This window comes from Rattus norvegicus, chromosome 10 (assembly GCF_021556685.1).
Source record: "Rattus norvegicus strain SHRSP/BbbUtx chromosome 10, alternate assembly SHRSP_T2T, whole genome shotgun sequence".
NCBI lineage: Eukaryota > Metazoa > Chordata > Mammalia > Rodentia > Muridae > Rattus > Rattus norvegicus.
Window position 1 is genome coordinate 90,314,801 of NC_141543.1, and position 17,444 is coordinate 90,332,244.

The 17,444-nt window shown below is 51.2% G+C and overlaps 2 long non-coding RNA genes across 2 annotated transcripts in view; one reads left to right on the forward strand and one right to left on the reverse strand.

The window, feature by feature from the left end:
* The first annotated feature begins 1,415 nt into the window (after positions 1-1,415).
* Positions 1,416-17,444, forward strand: part of LOC148003099 (uncharacterized) — a 39,298-nt gene continuing 23,269 nt past the window's right edge. Inside the window, exons 1-2 of the long non-coding RNA XR_015632100.1 lie at positions 1,416-1,703; positions 5,700-5,781. This is a non-coding gene — a long non-coding RNA (uncharacterized LOC148003099). The remainder of the gene's footprint in view (positions 1,704-5,699; positions 5,782-17,444) is intronic.
* Positions 4,057-7,259, reverse strand: LOC148003100 (uncharacterized). The gene is made up of 4 exons (XR_015632101.1): positions 7,107-7,259; positions 6,545-6,727; positions 5,708-5,831; positions 4,057-5,491 (listed from the first exon to the last, which is right to left on the reverse strand). It is a non-coding gene; the product is annotated as an uncharacterized LOC148003100 (long non-coding RNA).

Here is a 17,444-nt window from a genome sequence, read left to right on the forward strand (position 1 = left end):
CTGAGATCTCAACCCCAGTTCAGCAAAGTGCACACTTGTCTGGACCTCTGTGGTGACCCGGCTGGGCATACAAGAAGAGCTCTGCTCTGAAAAGGACCCAGGAAGCTCTCAGAGAAAAGAGACGGAAAGGCAATTACAATGGAGCTGTTTAATGTGGGTCAGACACCTTGTACCGTAGAGGTGAAGGTGTGACCAGAACATTGAGTTGCCCTTTCTGTACTCTAGACATTAGTCTAGGGGAAGATGTCAGATATGTGCCAAAGGCCTGTAGGTGACTCTGCATTTGGTTATAATCAGAATATATAGTTTACTGAGTGACTTCGGCCAAATAGCCTAACTTTTCTTTTTGTCCTTTTCTTTTTTCCCAGTGTGGTTGAAAAGGCTACCACGGAGACACTGAGCATTGACGGTGTCTTTTGTCTGTCTTTCTGTCTGTCTCTCTTGCAGATTTTGAAATAGGATTTTGCCGTTTCTCAGGCTTTGTCTCAGAAGGGACACCTCTGCTCACATCCCTGGGGCGAGAGCTGGTCATGTGGCTCCATCTAAATGCTGCGGGCTCTTGGGAGACGTGGTCCCTGGCTAGCCACTCCATTCTAGTGTCAAGCCTAGACACTGTGAAGGGAAGGAGTCTTCAGGAGAAAAGCATGGACGCTGATACCTCCTTCCAATACAAACTGTCAACAGCCTTGGGAGGGTCACAGTGTGTGTGTGTGTGTGTGTGTGTGTGTGTGTGTGTGTGTGTAGAGAGAGAGAGAGAGAGAGGGAGGTGGGGTCAGTTCTAAAATAGGGATGGGGGAGATGTTTTTTGTTGGAATCAGGCAGTGCTGCTCAGAGTGGAGCACAGGAGTTGGGGGTCACCTGAGTCAGGGTTTCCCCCAGGGTGAGCCAGAAGCCTGAAGGGAGGACACAGGTCACAGGACTCCCATGACCAGCAAGGAGGCAGGAAAGCACATGCCTGGGGAGTCTGTGGTGGAAAGGGGCAGAGAGGTGAGTTGGGGGCCCACCAGGAAAGCCTGGAATGTCAAGATAAAGGCATGGAAATCAGGAGTCAGGCCTGGTCTCCAGGCAGTGCGGTCCAGGAGAGTCGGTGCTTATGGGAGTAAGGAACAAGAAATGGGGAGGATGGAGACTTAGAAAAGGGGGTGGGGGTGGCAAGCTGAGGAGAAGGAGAAGGGACAGGAGGGGGCCTTGACCTGCCTGGCGCCCAGTTTTCACTCCTGGGTTCCCTAGGCGGGCACCTAGCAACCCCCTTCCAGTAGGGTGGCCTGCTTGGGGCCCAGCTCCCTTCAGTCTGGCATGTAGGGAGAAGCCTTATCTCTCCTTTGTTCTCCTTCCAGGAAGGAAGTGGCTCCAGGGGCCCGTGGGTGGGACATTCCTTGGCCTTGCTTACTGTTCCCAGATTTTTCACCATTCCTGGTGACAGAGCTGGCATCTCTAATCAGCCTTGGAGAGGGGCAGAATCCTTCTCAGGAACACACTGAACCCCGGGGAAGCCAGAGATGTGCTTTCAGCCATCCCAGGCTTCTGGGTACAAAAGTCGCCTCCAGAGGGCAAGGTCTGGGCTGGAGAACATGCTGAGGGCACAGAGACTGGGAAGAGAGGACAGAGAACTGCACAGGCCGTAAAGTGCCAACGAGGCTGTGCCTGTGAGGAAGGAAAACTGACCTTGGAGGCGGTGACATTTGTAATGGCCTGTGACATAGGTTTGTACTGGCTGGGGTAGTAAGAAGAAATTAGGAGAAGGTATTGGAAAGTAGGGGAGACTTAGGACTTCTTAGGGGGACATGAATTGGTGCAGGTTTTAGCTGCTAGGTAGGAAGTCAAGGGGACCCTGGGATGTAGTAGGGTCAAATGAAGGAGGAGTTAGAACGGGAGCCTTGTACATCAGTGAGCAGACAGTCTAACTTCTCACGGCTTCCATATGCTACACCAGGATCTCCTCGTTATTTAGAACACTTCTCCCAGCTGCCTTTGCCCTGATGTGAGATCCTTTAGACTTCTAGATTTCCGGAAGTCGATCTAGGGGTAACCACTGTCTTGCAGCTGCACAGACCACATCTAGAGGCCAGAAAGACTTGGGGACAGGAAGGTTCTGCTCTGCTCTCAAGAATCCATTCAACCCCCTAGAGCTCCAAAGAGTAGACATGGAGGGACCCAGGGCTCCAGTGTGACATGGGCCAACAGTGCCACCTGTTTGTGGTAAAATGAGGTCACTGTCTTGGTCTGCACACAGTTTTGTGTAACAGAGGATGGCCTTATCTGGCATCAGTGAGAGAGGAGACCCTTGGTCCTGTGAAGGCTTGATGTCCCAGTGTAGGGGGGAATGCTAAGGTGGTGAGGTGGGAGTGGGTGGGTGAGTAGGGGAGCACCCTCATAGAAGCAGGGGGAATAGCAGATGGGACAGGGGGTTTGCAGAGGGGAAACCCGGAAGGGGGATAACATTTGAAATGTAAATAAATAAAATAACCGATTAAAAAAAAAGAATCAGTTCAGATTTACCCAGAAGAAGGCTTGTGGTCCTGGGAACCATCAGGCTAGCATGGAAAGAGAAAAAGGGAGGCTGGGGCTTACCCCACCTCGTTGGCTGGGACCTGGGTGCATTAGTAAGCACCTCTGGGCCTTGGTTTCCTCAGCGTGACATGGGCCAACAGTGCCGTCTGTTTGTGGTAAAATGAGGTCACTGTCTTGGTCTTCACACAGTTGTGTTTAATAAATATTAGTTTCCCTCAAATTGGGACTGGCAAGGGTGGGGTAGTAGGGTGGATCAGTGATCCGTGCTGCAGATAGCTCAGCTGGGACAGTGTTAGGGAGGTGACTTGGATCCTTCAAACCTGGCCCTGTACTGTCTGGGAGGAGTGATGTTCCTTCTCAGGTCTCCCTGTCCCTTCCTGCTCCTTTGATATCTGGAGGGCCACTTAAGGCCCCAGTGTCTGTGCTATCCTTCCTCTTTGAGCATCAAGTGCCACCCAATCGACCTGGCAGGATTTAATCTGGCTCTAGAGACTGTGGGTCTCTAGGAGAGATGGACTTGGCACAGGATAGCAAGGGAGGCTGGGAGGAGGGCCTCAAGCCCAGGCTGGCCCAGCATGAGGGCAGACATCCAGGCCACCAGCAGGTGCTCCCTGGCTAATTTGCTATCTCCCTTTCTTTCGCTGGCTTTCCTGGTACAAGAGTTGACAAGAGCTCATAGGACAAAGTTCGCTTGCCAAAGTACATGAGAAGGGGGTGTCGGGGGGCCCCTCTGGCTCCTCTACTGTTCTTGGAAGGAGGCTAAACAGACTCTTGGCCTCCTGTCTCCAGACTTGGCAGGTGGCAGTGGTACCAGACCCGTCTTGGTTCTAAATCTGGCCCTGCATCTCATGGGCTGGGTGATGTTGTGTGTGGCATTAATTTCTTCCAGCCTCAGTTTCTTACAGCTTGCAGGTTCCTTGGCTGTGAACTAGGAGTGATGTCATCAGTATTGGGAGTATAGGATTGCTAAGAGTTGCAGAGTTAGCATAGTGACCACCATAAATCAGGAGCCTCTGAAACATCAGTCTCTTTCCCACTCCTGTTCCCAGATCCATCCCTCTCTCCCCCTTTCCCTCCCTCGCTCCTTCCCTCCCTCCTTCCCTTCCTCTTTCCCTTCTCTCTTTCCTTCCAGTCAGAGCTCTGAGATGGGATACCTGTTGGCAGGTACAGGAAGCCCATCTCTTCATAGAACCCCTGTGCACCCCAGTCCAGGAGACTGAGGAGGAGTTGGTGACCTGACTTCTGGGTGCAGAATTTTAATCTGGAGATGGTGTTCACTGAAGTATGACCGCCCCTGGGCACAGGCTCTTCTGTCGCCCTTGCCTTTGGGCTTCCCTGAGGCTGGGACACACAGGTTGTCCAGCTGGAGAGGGAGAAGGCTGGAAGCTAGCTGGCCTGGGCCTTTTTCCTTTCCTTTGGACTAGTGTCTTCTACCAAAACTCAACCGTCTGGATGGCCCAGCTCACTCTGCCAGCCAATTCAGAAAGAGCTAATTCACACTCAAACGTTAATAGCAATAAATGAATCAATGATAGTCACCCCCAGGGGTGTTGATGGCTGTTAATGACTTTCAGGTTCTGCCAGCTGCTTTCAGAACAGCTCAATTCCCTTGAGCTACATCTGTCTTGGGCTTAGTCATTGAGCATTCTCAGCCCTCAGCTTCAAATGCTGGGAGCTCAGGAAGGCCGGCTCTGGAAGAGTATGGGGGGAGGTGGTCTAAAACACTGATAACCAGGGGACAGGAGCCAAAAGCCAGGGCTGAGACAGGAGCAGTCCACACTGGTACCATGGACGTAGTGGTAGGAGATAGAGTGCAGCATGGAGTCACTCCGACCATTGTTGCACACTGCTCTCAAACACCGGGATATCCTCGGGTCTACCCTATCAGACCCTCGGGATGCTTCGGATGCTTTTGGCTGGTAGCCGTATCCAGTAGGCTACAGCCTCCCTCGGGCATAGCTGGACAGCTCTTTGGGCAGGACATAGCTCTTAGGAACTCAGTCCTGAGTTGAGCCCAGCACTGCATTTCAATCTTATTGGGGTAGGAAAGACCTAGGGGTCATGTTAAGATGCAAATTCTGGGGGCTAGAGAGACGGCTCAGTAGTGAAGAGCACGGGCTCTTCCAAAGGACCTGAGTTTGGTTTCCAGCACCCACATGGAGATAGACAACCTTCTGTGATGCCAGTTCCAAGGGATGTGACACCCTTTCCTGGCATCATATATACCAGGCGTGCAAGCTGTGCACATCTATACAAGTGTACACATGCATAAAAAAATAAAATCAAGATAAAAATGTTAAAAATGCAAATTCTGATTCTCTGTGTGAGGTTTGCATTGTGTTTAAGTCCCCAGATAAGGGGGGGTTTGCTGCTGTTCAAGTGTGTGAGTGTGTGAGTGTGAGTGTGTGCATGCTGCTGTTCAAGTGTGTGTGAGTGTGTGCATGCGTGTGTGAGTGTGTGTGCGCACGTGCGCACATTCGAGTGTGTGTGAGAGTGTGACTGTGTGTGAGAGTGTGAGTGTGTGAATGTGTATGAGTGTGCGAGCATGTGTGAGTGTGCGATCATGTGTGTATGTGTGAGTGTGTGTGTGAGAGAGTGTGAATGTGTGTGAGTGTGTGAGTATGTGTGTGAGAGAGTGTGAATGTGTGTGAGTGTGTGAGTGTGTGAGAGAGTGTGAATGTGTGTGAGTGTGTGTGTGTGAGAGAGTGTGAATGTGTGTGAGTGTGTGAGTGTGTGTGTGAGAGAGTGTGAATGTGTGTGAGTGTGTGAGCTTGTGTGTGTGTGTGTGTGTGTGTGTGTGCGCGCGCGTGAGTGACATTCATGTGTAAAGGACCATGGCAGGACACTTTCCTCACTGTGATCTCAGAAGTCTTCTCTGGCTCTGACACCGCATCTCTCAGCACATAGTAGGTTGGGGATGAGTCCATCCATTCAGTGCTGCCCCACCATATGCAGGCCAGTAGAGGAAGACAGCAACTCTCTAACGGGGATCAACAATGAGATCAGTCACCAACCACCGAGAACTCCTGTTAGCTCATCAGTTCTCCTTTGCACAAGAGGCTGGAGGGGACCTGAATCTGGAGAATTTGGAGATGAGGGCACCGAACATCTCTCGCTCCCCCCACCCCCTCTCTGACCCTCAGGTAGTGATGAGGGATTTATTAATCCTTTTCTTGGTCCTGGTCCAGGAGCCCACCTCACTGATGGATGTCCCTTTGCAGGAGACACGCTGTATCAGCGATGCCCGGAAGTGCCTCTGGTCGACCACAGGTAAACATTAAACTTTGTACCTAAGAAACTTCCTTTTGACGGCTGGGTTCCTGTCAAGGAGAGAAAGTTTCCATTGTGTGTGTGTGTGTGTGTGTGTGTGTGTGTGTGTGTGTGTCCCACATGCTAGTGGATGCGTTCTTTATCTTTTCCTCTCTGCAGAAAATCGGGTCAGTGGTTTCAGAGTTGCCACCCCTCCAGGTTCAGGAGGGAGGTGGCTAGGGTTGCTGTGTCCTGAGCGTCAAAGTCACTTAGGCTACAGGGTCCCCAGACATTAGTGGAATTGACTGCCCCCCCCCAGAGGATGCTGCTCTGTTCCAGACCCTTCCAGCCCTCCCCCTGGAGGGCTTCCCTTCTTCTGCCTCCCTGGATGGGAATCTTCCCTTGGTCACTGGCGGTGGAGTCATGGGAACTGTGGCTGCTCTGTGGCAGCTGGGTGGGAACCATGGAGAGCCTGAGGGAAATGGGGGTGGGACTCTCCCTATGGTAAAAACAGCAGTAGATAGGGCGAGGAGCTGAGCACTTTCACACTTGTGTCTTTACCTTGCCCACAACACAAAGCCCAAAAAGGTGAGGAACACGAGGGCATGGGCGGGTGTTACCATGTGCGGTTGTTGCTGATAGCAGTGGAAAGGTACTTCAAAGTCATCCCATGTCTCATACTCTCCTTCCGAACCCCCGAGGGTCCCCCAGAATACCGCCTCAGAAATGGAAGGGAAATCGGACCCATTGCCCTTCATGGTAACAAAGGCACCTCATGTTGTACCTTGACCCAGCGTGGCCCAAGCTGGATCTTTTGGGTCTGGGTTTGTCACGGGTGTCATTGTGTCGCTGGTCATCTCAGAACTGGATGAGATGTGGACCTGCTTCCTGGGTCCAAGCCAAGTGCTGCGGGGGTAGGGCTGAGTACTCGGTCTCCAGCAGCCCTCCGTTCTCTTCCTACCCTGTTCTTTAAAAGTATACTGCCTCATCCATTGTCCACCCCCACCCACTAAGCCCTCCTGCCTCTGCTTTTGCTTCCCAAGCTGTTTCTCAGAGGCTCGGACAATGGAGTCTGCGGATCCGGAACCTTCTCCCAATCCAGCTGCTAAGAGCCTCCCGCAGAGCCACGCCCCCTCTCAGCCCCCAGCTAAGCCAGAAATCATCTGTTAGCCATCCAGGGTGCTGGATTGCCAGATGAGACCCTCCCACCTCTTCCTGGAAGTGAGCCCCCTGGCCCTTCACTCCCCGTCACCCCCACCCCCCACCCCAGTCCTCCCTCAGGGAGGTTCAAGGATAGTCTATGGTTTCTCTGGAGGTCAAGTATAGTCTATGGTCTTTCTGGGTACCTCCTGGGCAGCTTGGTGCCAAGAATCTCCTTCAGGGAGGTGAGTCTAGGCGTGACTTGCACAGGTCAGCTCAGTGGCCTGTACTGGACACCTCCCAGCGAGCAGAGCAAAGTAGCTAGCGGCGAGTCGATGAGCCTGACACTTCACAGACCTGCTGGAAATTACAGAGCAGAGCATTGGGGAGGGAAAACAAACAGGGGTTTCAGTTCCCATGGAAACAACATCTATTTGCATAGGTCCCTGCGTCAGAGCCTTGGACTGTGTGGTGTGTGTGTAGTGGGAGGGGTGACATTAGAGGGCAAGGTCATCTGTTTACTGTCTGGAATTGTTCCAGCATAGCCAACGGGGCGGGGAGCTGGGGTGTGGGGTGGGAAAAAAGTCCCCCGTTCTTCATTTGTGATGAAGAGATCTTATACAAATCCTTTTGGCCTAGGTGGGTCTTTACAATACAGGTTTTTTTTTTTTTTTCCAGATTTTAAATTTATAACTTAGTATGTCAAAGGTATAGGAAGACTCCAAATTCACCATTTCTACAGTTATTAAACAAATCAATGGTGTTATTTATTTATTTACTTATAAACCTCACATGTGCCAGACACTGGGCTCTGTGTACCAATCAGGAGTTGTTCTGTACTTGCTAAGTGTGGCAAGTGTGAGGTACCACAGTCCTTTCTTCTTGGAAGGTGCTGGGCTCGGGCAGATGGGGCTGGCGGGTGGCGGCTGCTTTGTGGAGATCATCAAAGCACAGGAACTCGGCAACACCACCCCCATTCCCTCAGTAATCAAAGCCAGTGGCTTCTGTCCTCCGGTGTCAAGGGGGACCAATGTCTACATCTTATAGGGCAAAGACAAGCCCTGAATCTCGAGTGCAGGACCCAGGAGGGGAGGTGATCGTTCTGGCTATTGTTTGCCTACCCTACCTTCCCCACCTTATTATGTGTTACTAAGAGTTCTCCACTCGCTGCTCATCTGGTGGAGTCTCTGAAGCCGCGTGCTTCAAAGAATCTATTCTCAAACCAGAAAACCAACACTCAACACTCAGCTTCCCAGGGCCACAGGGATGATACATGAGGAAACGAGGATGCAGATCCGAGGCCAAAGCCTCCTCTCTCTCTCTCTCTCTCTCTCTCTCTCTCTCTGACCTCCCACCCTGGCCCGCCTCCACTGTATCCTAGAAGTTGTTTATCTGAAAAGCCACAGGCGCCACCTGCGATGCCCACCGGTCATTTCATTCCTCAGTGGCTCAGTTTTATCTCAGCAGAACAGCAGGGATGTTCTGCAGAAGCCCAGCGACCTATGCCTTCCCCGTGTAAGAATTCTAAAGGAATCCAGTTTCCTGGGCCTTCGAGAGGTGACCTAGAGGGTAAAGGTTCTTATCGCAGGTTTCCTGTAGGTAGCCACTCAAGGGGTCTTTTATCCGTCTGTGGTTGACTATGAGTTTGTGTCTGTTTGCTCATTTGCTTGAACTGATGGGGAGGAGAGTCTCACACAGCCTCGTCCAGCCCTGAACTCACCACATTGCCAGGAGTGATCCTCCAGCCCTCGTTTCTCAAGTGCTGGGATTCCGGGCCTTTAACCACCATGCTAAGTTTATGCTGTGCTCATGCATGCTATGTAAGCATTTCCGATGATTGAGCAATATTTCCCAGCAATCTTGTTTGGATTTTTCTGAGACAGGGTCTTGATCTGTAGCCCAGGCTGGCCGAGAATTCTAGCTTCCTCCCTCAGCCTCCTGAGTGTTGTGGGGTTACGGTCGTGCGCCATCACAGTGGGCTGAAAGGAATTGTTTTTCTGGATCATTCCTTGAGCATCTGGTATCACCTAACAGGATGGAGGGGCTTCTGGGAAGGGCAAAGCCTGGAATTGTTTCTTGCAGGCAGCACTGGGGTTGGGGGTAGAGAGCACAGAGGCGGGAAAGCTTTGGAGGCCTTGGGGCCTGCTTGGCTTGTGGCTTAGAGCTATGGGATCAAAAGGAACAGAGGAACGTTGAAAGTCCCTGAAGGGAGGGTGGGCCTTGAACTACATCCACCTCCCATGCTTGCGTCTGGCTGGGAAGTGATGGGGGAAAGACAGAAATAAACACATTTCGAAGGTCTGCCGTTAATGAGGGGGTCTGGAGTTTCTGAAGCAAGAGTCAGATTGCAAGGCCCGGGCGAGAAGGCAAACTGTTGAATGCTGGGAGAGCCCAAGAGACGAGGCTGCAACATCCGTGCACACCACCACACAACCCTGCAATGTAGACAATGGTTTCTCGTTCCGTGGAGACAGAGACTGAATTCAGCCAGGCAAGTTCAGTGGTGTGTCCAAGGCCACCTAGCTAGTAAGGAAAGTGGGGAGATCTTGCCCCTACCTCTTGGAAAGGGATTGGTTGTTTGTGTGAGAGAGAATGGGAGCTCTGACTTGTGTGGGTTCAAGACCCCCCAGGATCTTACAGACCCATGACTCAGGTCAGTTCACTAGGCGCCTCCATTGTCGCCCAGCCTGCTGTTTTTGGCTAACATTCTCCCTCTCCTCCCAACCTCTCCTCCCAAGGACTCCTCCCCTCCCCAAGGTCTCCTTTTCCTTAGTCTCCCATGCAAGGATTGGTGGATGAGCCCACAGCCCACAAGAGAGGCCAGCTGTGACAGTTGAGGATACCGTAAAGATTAAACCCTTCCTGCCATCGTCATGCCTTGATCTGGCTAAGTCAAGCCATTCACGTCAATGGATTGTGGTTGAGCTCTGTGCTTGGGCCTTGTGAGTGTGTGTCTGCGTCCCTTCTCGGGGAGTGGTTGTACTGCAGTGTGTGCACACAGAGGAGGCCCTGGGGTGCCAGCGTGTGTGGGGTCTATGTGTTTGTTCCTCTGTGTGTGTGTGTGTGTGTGTGTGTGTGCGTTGTCTGCATTTTTGCATATCAGTATTTTATGATTTTTCGGCATACTGTCCAAGTTTGGTTCTGTGACTTGAAGGACACCCATGTCCAGCTCCTTGCTTAAAAATACTGAGAGCTTTGGGGCTGGAGAGATGGCTCAGTGGATAAGAGCACCGACTGCTCTTCCAGAGGTCCTGAGTTCAATTCCCAGCAACCACATGGTGGCTCATGACCATCTCTACTCATATACATAAAATAAATAATGATTAGTATTTTTTTTAAAGGACACTGACTGCTCTTTCGGAGGACCCAAGTTTGATTCCGGGCATGCACATGGCAGTTTACAACCGTCTATAAGTCAGATCCAGGGAATCTAATTTGGCCTTCACGAACATTAGGGTACACAGACATACGTGCAGACAAAAAAGCCAATATACATGAAATAAACTAGAATATTTAAAAGTTCTTTAGAAATACTGAACCTTGGGGTCTGGAGAGATGGCTCAGTGGTTAAGAGCATCGACTGCTCTTCCTGAGGTCCTGAGTTCAAATCCCAGCAACCACATGGTGGCTCACCATCATCTGTAATGAGATCCGATGCCCTCTTCTGGTGTGTCTGAAGACAGCTACAGTATACTTATATATAATAAATAAAATCTTTTAAAAAAAATACTGAACCTTTCAAAATGGAGAGAGCAAGCCATTGGACACAAATGCAGTTCTTGTGACAACATGTGTGATTGTGACAGCCCACAAAGCTGGTCCCTTACAGGACAAGTGTCCTCCTCATGTATTTCCGTGTGTACCTGTGTGATCTATATTTGGCTGATATGTGTGATGTGTGTAGTGACGTTCATGATTGTTGCCTGCCTACCTATGAGTTATTTAAGAGGCTGGACTGCTTGCTTGCTTGCGCGTGGGTGCGTGTATATGCGTGTGTGTGTGTTTGGGGTAAGTGCATGGACTGAGGTGTGAAATCTGAACACTTTCCTCACAACCCCCAGGCAGCTACCGTGCCTGTCAAACGAAAAGTGTGTTTTATTTTTGGCGCCTTTACTGCTGTTCCCACAGTGCCCCAGGTGGCTTTTGTTTGATCACCTCTGCTGCAAGAGTGGCAAATGCTTCCCTTACCTGATGCCACCAGTGGCCCCACCAGAAACCACAGCTGGGGGTGGAGTAGCTTCCTCAGCCCCTCACTTTGCACCCCTTCCAGGCGTCAACGTGCCTTGAGATGTGCCCTCAGGCTCCCTGACCCCACCCAGTCAGTGTGCCCAAGGCACATCAGAACCCGAGGGGGATGGGTAGAAAACCCAGTTGAGGAAACTTCTCTTGGTCTGGAGGAGCTGGAGCAGACAGGTGACTTGCCCAGGTTGCCCAGTGACTCCATGGCAGAGTCAGGAGGCCAGAGGAGGCCTGTATGAGAAGCAGGGCCCAGAGGGGAGAAGGAGTGGCCAGCTTATTACAGCCTCACTGCTTTGCTACTCCCTGAAGGTGGTACTCCTCATTATTTGACTGTGTCTCCTCCCAGGACAAACGGTGTGCACTTAGCTCCTAGCTCCAGAGGATTTGATAAGAATAAGCAGCTGTGTGGCTACATGAGGCAGCAAGGAGACAGAAGCAGCTTGGTCTGTGGAGGCCAGCCAGCACTGACTGACATCCTTTAGTAGTTTTATTGTCTTATGGCTTTGGCACTTTCCCTCTCTGGGCTTTACTTTCCCACCTGTAAAAGGGCCTTCAGTAGGATTGCTGAGATAATTCAATAAGGTAAGGTTTCAATACATAGTATAAACGAAGTAGGGAATACAATCTTAACACAGCTACAGGCTGTGTCAGGATGAGTCGGTTATACCAGCCCTCTCTAACCCTTGGTTTCCTCACTTGCATGAACAATCCAGTGTCAGGAGGATCTCTAGAATGGACACTAAGCAAATGTCAGCCCATCTCCTCCCTTCCTCAAAACCTCCCCTTCCTCCCCAACCCTCGTGACTCCTGTTATCCCCCTGCTCTGACGTGTTTAATACTAAACTGCTCTGAAGCTCTCCCAGTTCCTGGTCTGCTCAGGGTTGGCTCTGCTGGGGCGATGGAGAGAGGCTGTGGGTAGAGCAGGCACAAGTTCTCATTGCTTTCATTCTCCGAGTCCAGAGGTTGCCAGGGGCATACCCAGCAGAGCCAGGGTAGGTGGTAGACTAAGGTGATAGCTCCAACAAGATGGCGTATCCTCCAGTCCTGTGAGAGCTGTCGGGCAGGAGGCAAAAATGGCTGCCACTTGGGTGATTCTCCACTGCCAGACTTAATCACAGGTCTGGAGCCAGCCAGGCTGCTGAAAACACCCTCGGGGCTCGAAGAAGGCACCTCTGCCTTTTCGAGAGATTAACTGTGACTGTCACTGGACTGAAGTTGCACGAAGCATCCAAGATTAGCACGCTGGAATTCCCAGCTGCTTTGAAACTTAGGGGAAGGGTTTGGTGCGTTTCATGTGCAGCATCTGCTAAACGTCACGATGGAAGGTATTTATTTAGAGCAAACATAAAGCACACTGTCCTAGGGAAGCCGTGAAATGGATTGAGAAATCTCCTCACCTGCTCTCTTGATAGAGGATGTAGGTATCTGACCTCAAGGCCTACTACCCGTAGGTCATGCTGGGAGACGAGAACTTGGGGTTCAACTATGTGTGTGGGGTGACACAATGCCACAACAGCCTGGTCAGGGAACCTCATGGGATCAGTGGACAGTAGACAAAATAGGGTAATAGCCATTTGCTTCTGCCTTTCTTTTTTTTTCCTGGGCGTCCTGGAACTTCCTATGTACACCAGGCTGGCCTTGAACTCACAGAGATCCACGTGCCTCTGGCTCCCCAGTGCGGGGATTAAAGGCATGTGCCACCAAGCCCCACTGGGAATAACTATTTTCAAAGAGCACGTGACAGCCGGCAAACCTAACATCAGCAGGGAAATGTGACCAGGTCACATACAAATCAGAAGGAGAAGGAACCTGTAGGCCATGTGCATGCTCTCAGACCTCAGGGTCACAGAAGTTCTAGCTGGAGCTTCTGTTGACAGTTCCCTCATCTATGTCCCTGGCTGGGAAGCCTGATGGATGGCTGGGAAGCCTGATGGGTAGGCCAGCTGGATTCCTGTGGGGGTGGGGGGTGGGAGTGTTTGTTCTTCCAAAGCCAACAGGTTGAGAGAGAGAGAGAGAGAGAGAGAGAGAGAGAGAGAGAGAGAGAGAGAGAGAGAGAGAGAAACACAGAATCCCCAGGGACTCAGTCTAGAGAAACTTGACCTCCAGGGTATGTGGTTAAGGTTCAAGCAGATGTTCTGAGTATCAAGGAGCCCTTAGAGACCTCAGACGATGTATTTCCTTCTCCGTGAGCCTCAGACGTCTCACCTGGCCACCGTGTGGGAAGGCCAGTGTCTCATGGGGTTGGTTGTGGATTGTGTGAATGGACACAGGGCGGAGGAAGTGAAAGTGTGACCTTGAATTTAGCAAGAGTTTCCTTTGTGTGTGTGCGCGAGCAGGTGGAGGGCAGAGATAAACACTGGGGTGTCTGCCTCTATTCTCCACCATTTACTTATTTACCCTTTTATTTCTTGTTATTTATTGAGATGGAGTCTCGTCATCGAACCCAAAGCTTCTATTTTGTTAGAGTTGGTTGGCCAAAGGCTCTAGAATCTCCCTTTCTCTGTCTTCCTCAGCACCAAGTCTGGCCTTTGACTGAGTCTGGACTCAGGGCCTCATGTACAACAAACGCTACCCACTGAACCATCTCTTTTGCCTTCACTCTCTCTTTAAAGAAACATTGTATTTTATTTTTTAAAAAAATATTTAGGGGCTGGAGAGATGGCTCAGCAGTTAAGAGCCCTGACTGCTCTTCTGGAGGCCCTGAGTTCAATTCCCAGCAACCACATGGTGGCTCACAACCATCTGTAATGGGATCTGATGCCCTCTTCTGGTGTGTCTGAAGACAGCAACAGTGTACTCATATATAATAAATAAGTCTTTAAAAATAAATATTTATTTATGCCGGTGGGTGGTGTTGTACCCAGGGTTTGGGAGATAGAGGCAGACGGATCTCTGAGTTCGAGGCCAGCCTGGTTTAGAACTCACTCAGTTCCAGGACAGCTAGGTCTACACAGAGAAACCCTGTCTCAAAAAATGAGAACAGAACAAAAGATTTATTTTCATTTTATGTGTATGAGTGTCTCGCCTGCGTGTATGCATGTACCCCATGAGGTGTCAGATGAGGGTGTCAGATTATCTGGGACTAGAATTGCAAACAGTTAATGGCTGCCATGTGGATTCTGGAAACTGAACCTAGGTCCTCTGAAGGAGTAGCCAGTGCTCTAACCATTGAGCCACCTCTCCAGCCCTGCAATGTTTTAATTTCTCAACTATCTCCCAAAAGACGATATCACTTGCCTGGGTATTTCTAAGCATTTCACTTTTGTAGATGAATTGCTTCCTTACCTCAACCCTGGGAGGTAGACACTGCTAATAACTCCATTATGCAGGTTTGGAAACTGAGGCACCGTGAGGGAGCCGAGACATGAACCAGGCCGTCTGGCTGCGGAGTGGGAGCTCCCTGCCACCTCGCTCAACATTCTGGCTCCGTGCTAAGTGTTTACCCAAATCTCCCCTGTTTTGCAATTGAGAAATCTGAGATTCAGAGCAGTTGAGCAAGAGCTGAAGGTCACACAGCTGGGAGCAGCAGGCCTGGGATTCGGAGTGGGCCAGGCCCCAGCCCCCTTTGGCAACTCTGCCAGACCCTCAGGCTCCACAGCCTGCTTAAGCAACCTCCCCTCATTGCTGCGGCTCTTTGGATGAGCCCGCTCCTTGCTCTGTCTAGAGAACCGCAGGGGGTCGGTCGGCCCCTGCTTCCTGACGTCCCCAGCAGCTTGTTGAACCTATGAACTTAAAGGTTCGGCACTTCCAGCAGAAAGGGCAACTTTGTGGCCTGGGAATGTCTTAGATTAGGGAGGATCTGAGTCCGGGCTGATGTGTGTGTGTCGGGGAGGAGTTGCAGGGGGAGGACAAGGGACTGTTGATAGAATGATAGGAGCTTGGGGCAATTGCAGAATGATGGTGTGGCAAGGGACACAAATTTAGAGGGGTGGGACTGCTATATAAAGCAGATAAGAAAGGCAGAATGGGAAAGAAGACCTGTGTGGGCTTCAGGGGGTGGGGGGATGTGCGTGTGGTGCTTTCTTTTATCCTGGGGATCACCCTGCAGCTGGAGATAGGCCCAAGAGTGCATCAGGTCAGGCCTTAGGTAGCAGGCCAGCATAGAGCTGAGGTTAGGACTTCTGAGGCACAGCAGTTTAGGGGGATTAACATTGCTGGGGGTTATGTTATTTCTGTAAATATTTGGAGATGTCCAGTTATACGAGAGAAATGTGTTTGAAGCCAGGGTGGCGTGTTTGCATGGTTGGCCCAGCTTCCCCTTCCGTGATCCCTTCTATGTATTCCTCCCCTGGAGGAAGCAAGGGCTGTTTTCCCGTCTGTAACCTCGTTAGGATCTACACACCCACACGCACTCTGGCAGGTTTCCCTTGGGAACGACCATGGTCAGTGGCATCACCTTCTTGCCCAGCGCTTGTGGTCACACAGTCATGGCTGAGCCTTTTTAATATTCAATACCAGCATCCTGAAGGCCGCGGCACACTGACGCTGACTGCACTTGGGCCAGCCTTGTTCCTCTCAGGGCGCTGATTCCAGGCTTGGAGACTGCCTGACAATTGTGTTAAAGTCTTTGTAGCCCCATGCATCCTGTGGAGGAGGGTAACCGGCGTTTGTGGCTACAAGCTTAGAGAAACATCATCGTCAGGGAACAGGCTCGGTTTTTCCTTTTTCTTGGGGAAATTGGAGTTATGTTTTTATTTTTTTTATTTATTTATTTTTTTTTTGGTTCTTTTTTTCGGAGCTGGGGACCGAACCCAGGGCCTTGCGCTTCCTAGGTAAGCGCTTGGAGTTATGTTTTTGTGTGAATGTCTCACCTCTCTCTCATGTCCCATCCCCCATCCCACCTCCATACTCAGAGCCATTAGAGTGCCAAGCCTTCAGACTCTTGTCTAGGTTATCATAGGTTGGACCTTGTCGGGCTTGGAGAAGTTAGGGCTATGGCTAGACACCGGGGCACAATGACAAGGACACTTGGCCTGTACAGGTGGGGTGAGGGGAGCAGAGTCCTCTCCCTCTGCTCTCCACGACGCTATCTTTTGAATATGTGTGTCCCTCCAGTATCCCTACGTTTGAACTTGAGCCTTAGGGTGACGGTATTGGAGGGTGGGGCAGTTGAGAGATAACTGGCTAGCCAAGAGTTAGGGCTAGCCATGAAGGCTCCACCCTAGTGAACGGATTTAATGCCTTCAAAATGGACTCGGGCGAACTAGTGTGGGAGTTGTTTCTCTTCCAGAGTGGTGAGAAATAGATTTCTATTGTTCCTAAGTTACGCAGACCATGGTGCTGTGTTACAGGAAACAGGAACGGACTGAGAGGCACTTAGGGGTCAGGCTGGTAACAGCGACTACTGTTACTAGTGGCGGAGCAAATCAAGTGGTTGGTCCTAGCTCTCAAACACCCCACAGGGTCCTGTCCCAGCCTGTACCATGTGTCTCATCCTAGCCCCTTACTCCAGGATGCCATGACCTCTGTCTGAGCTTCCCACCAAACACAAGTTCTTAGAGGGGTTTGTGCAAATCTGAAGGGGCCTGACAAGGGTTAGGGCTGTTTCCGGGCAATCCTGTCACCGCAAACACAGCAGGATGCAGGTGTTCCTCCGGGTCCACTGAGTTCCTAGCACAGGGATTTCTGGGACAACCTGGTCTTTCCATCCTCTACTCAGAGCGGCCTCAGATGTGTACTGCTGCCTTCAAGGGTCCCACCCCACAGGCTCCGAGAGTGTATGTGAAGGTCAGACAGCCTGTCTTCACTCTCTTCCCACCTCTTGCAAGCCTCCTGGGCTTGTGTCTCCAGAGGAGCCCAGTGACCTCATGCTTCTGAGAAAGCAAGGCTGGGGTGTGGGGGTGTGGGTGCTGGACCATCAGGTGAAGTAGGGGGATTACCAAAGCGCTCACTCGCTTGCCTTTTACCAAGGAAAATTCTCCCTTCTTTCCAAGTTGTTTCCCTGAGGGAAATCTTTTTATTTGCTTTTAGTAAAATATGTGGTCTCTTAAGAGTGGAAAGCAGAACAGCAGAAGGGAGGAAAGGTTTCTGTTACTGACGGAGAACAAAGGAGCGGCTTGCCGGCCGCTGTCAGCCGGCAGGGTCACCTTCTCTGTTCCTGTGACCTTTCTCCCTGCCTTTCTCTCCCATCCTAGAGGAGCGGCCCGACGACTTGTCATAGCCATCCACAGCCCCAACTGGAACTGCATTCAGGCTGATGATGGGGCCTGGCCCTCAGGAAACGTTTCCTTTCTTGAGGAGAACTGGGGAGAGGCAGAAGGAAGGGGCAGGGGCGCTCTGTGGGAGCACGGAGAGAGGCGGCCATC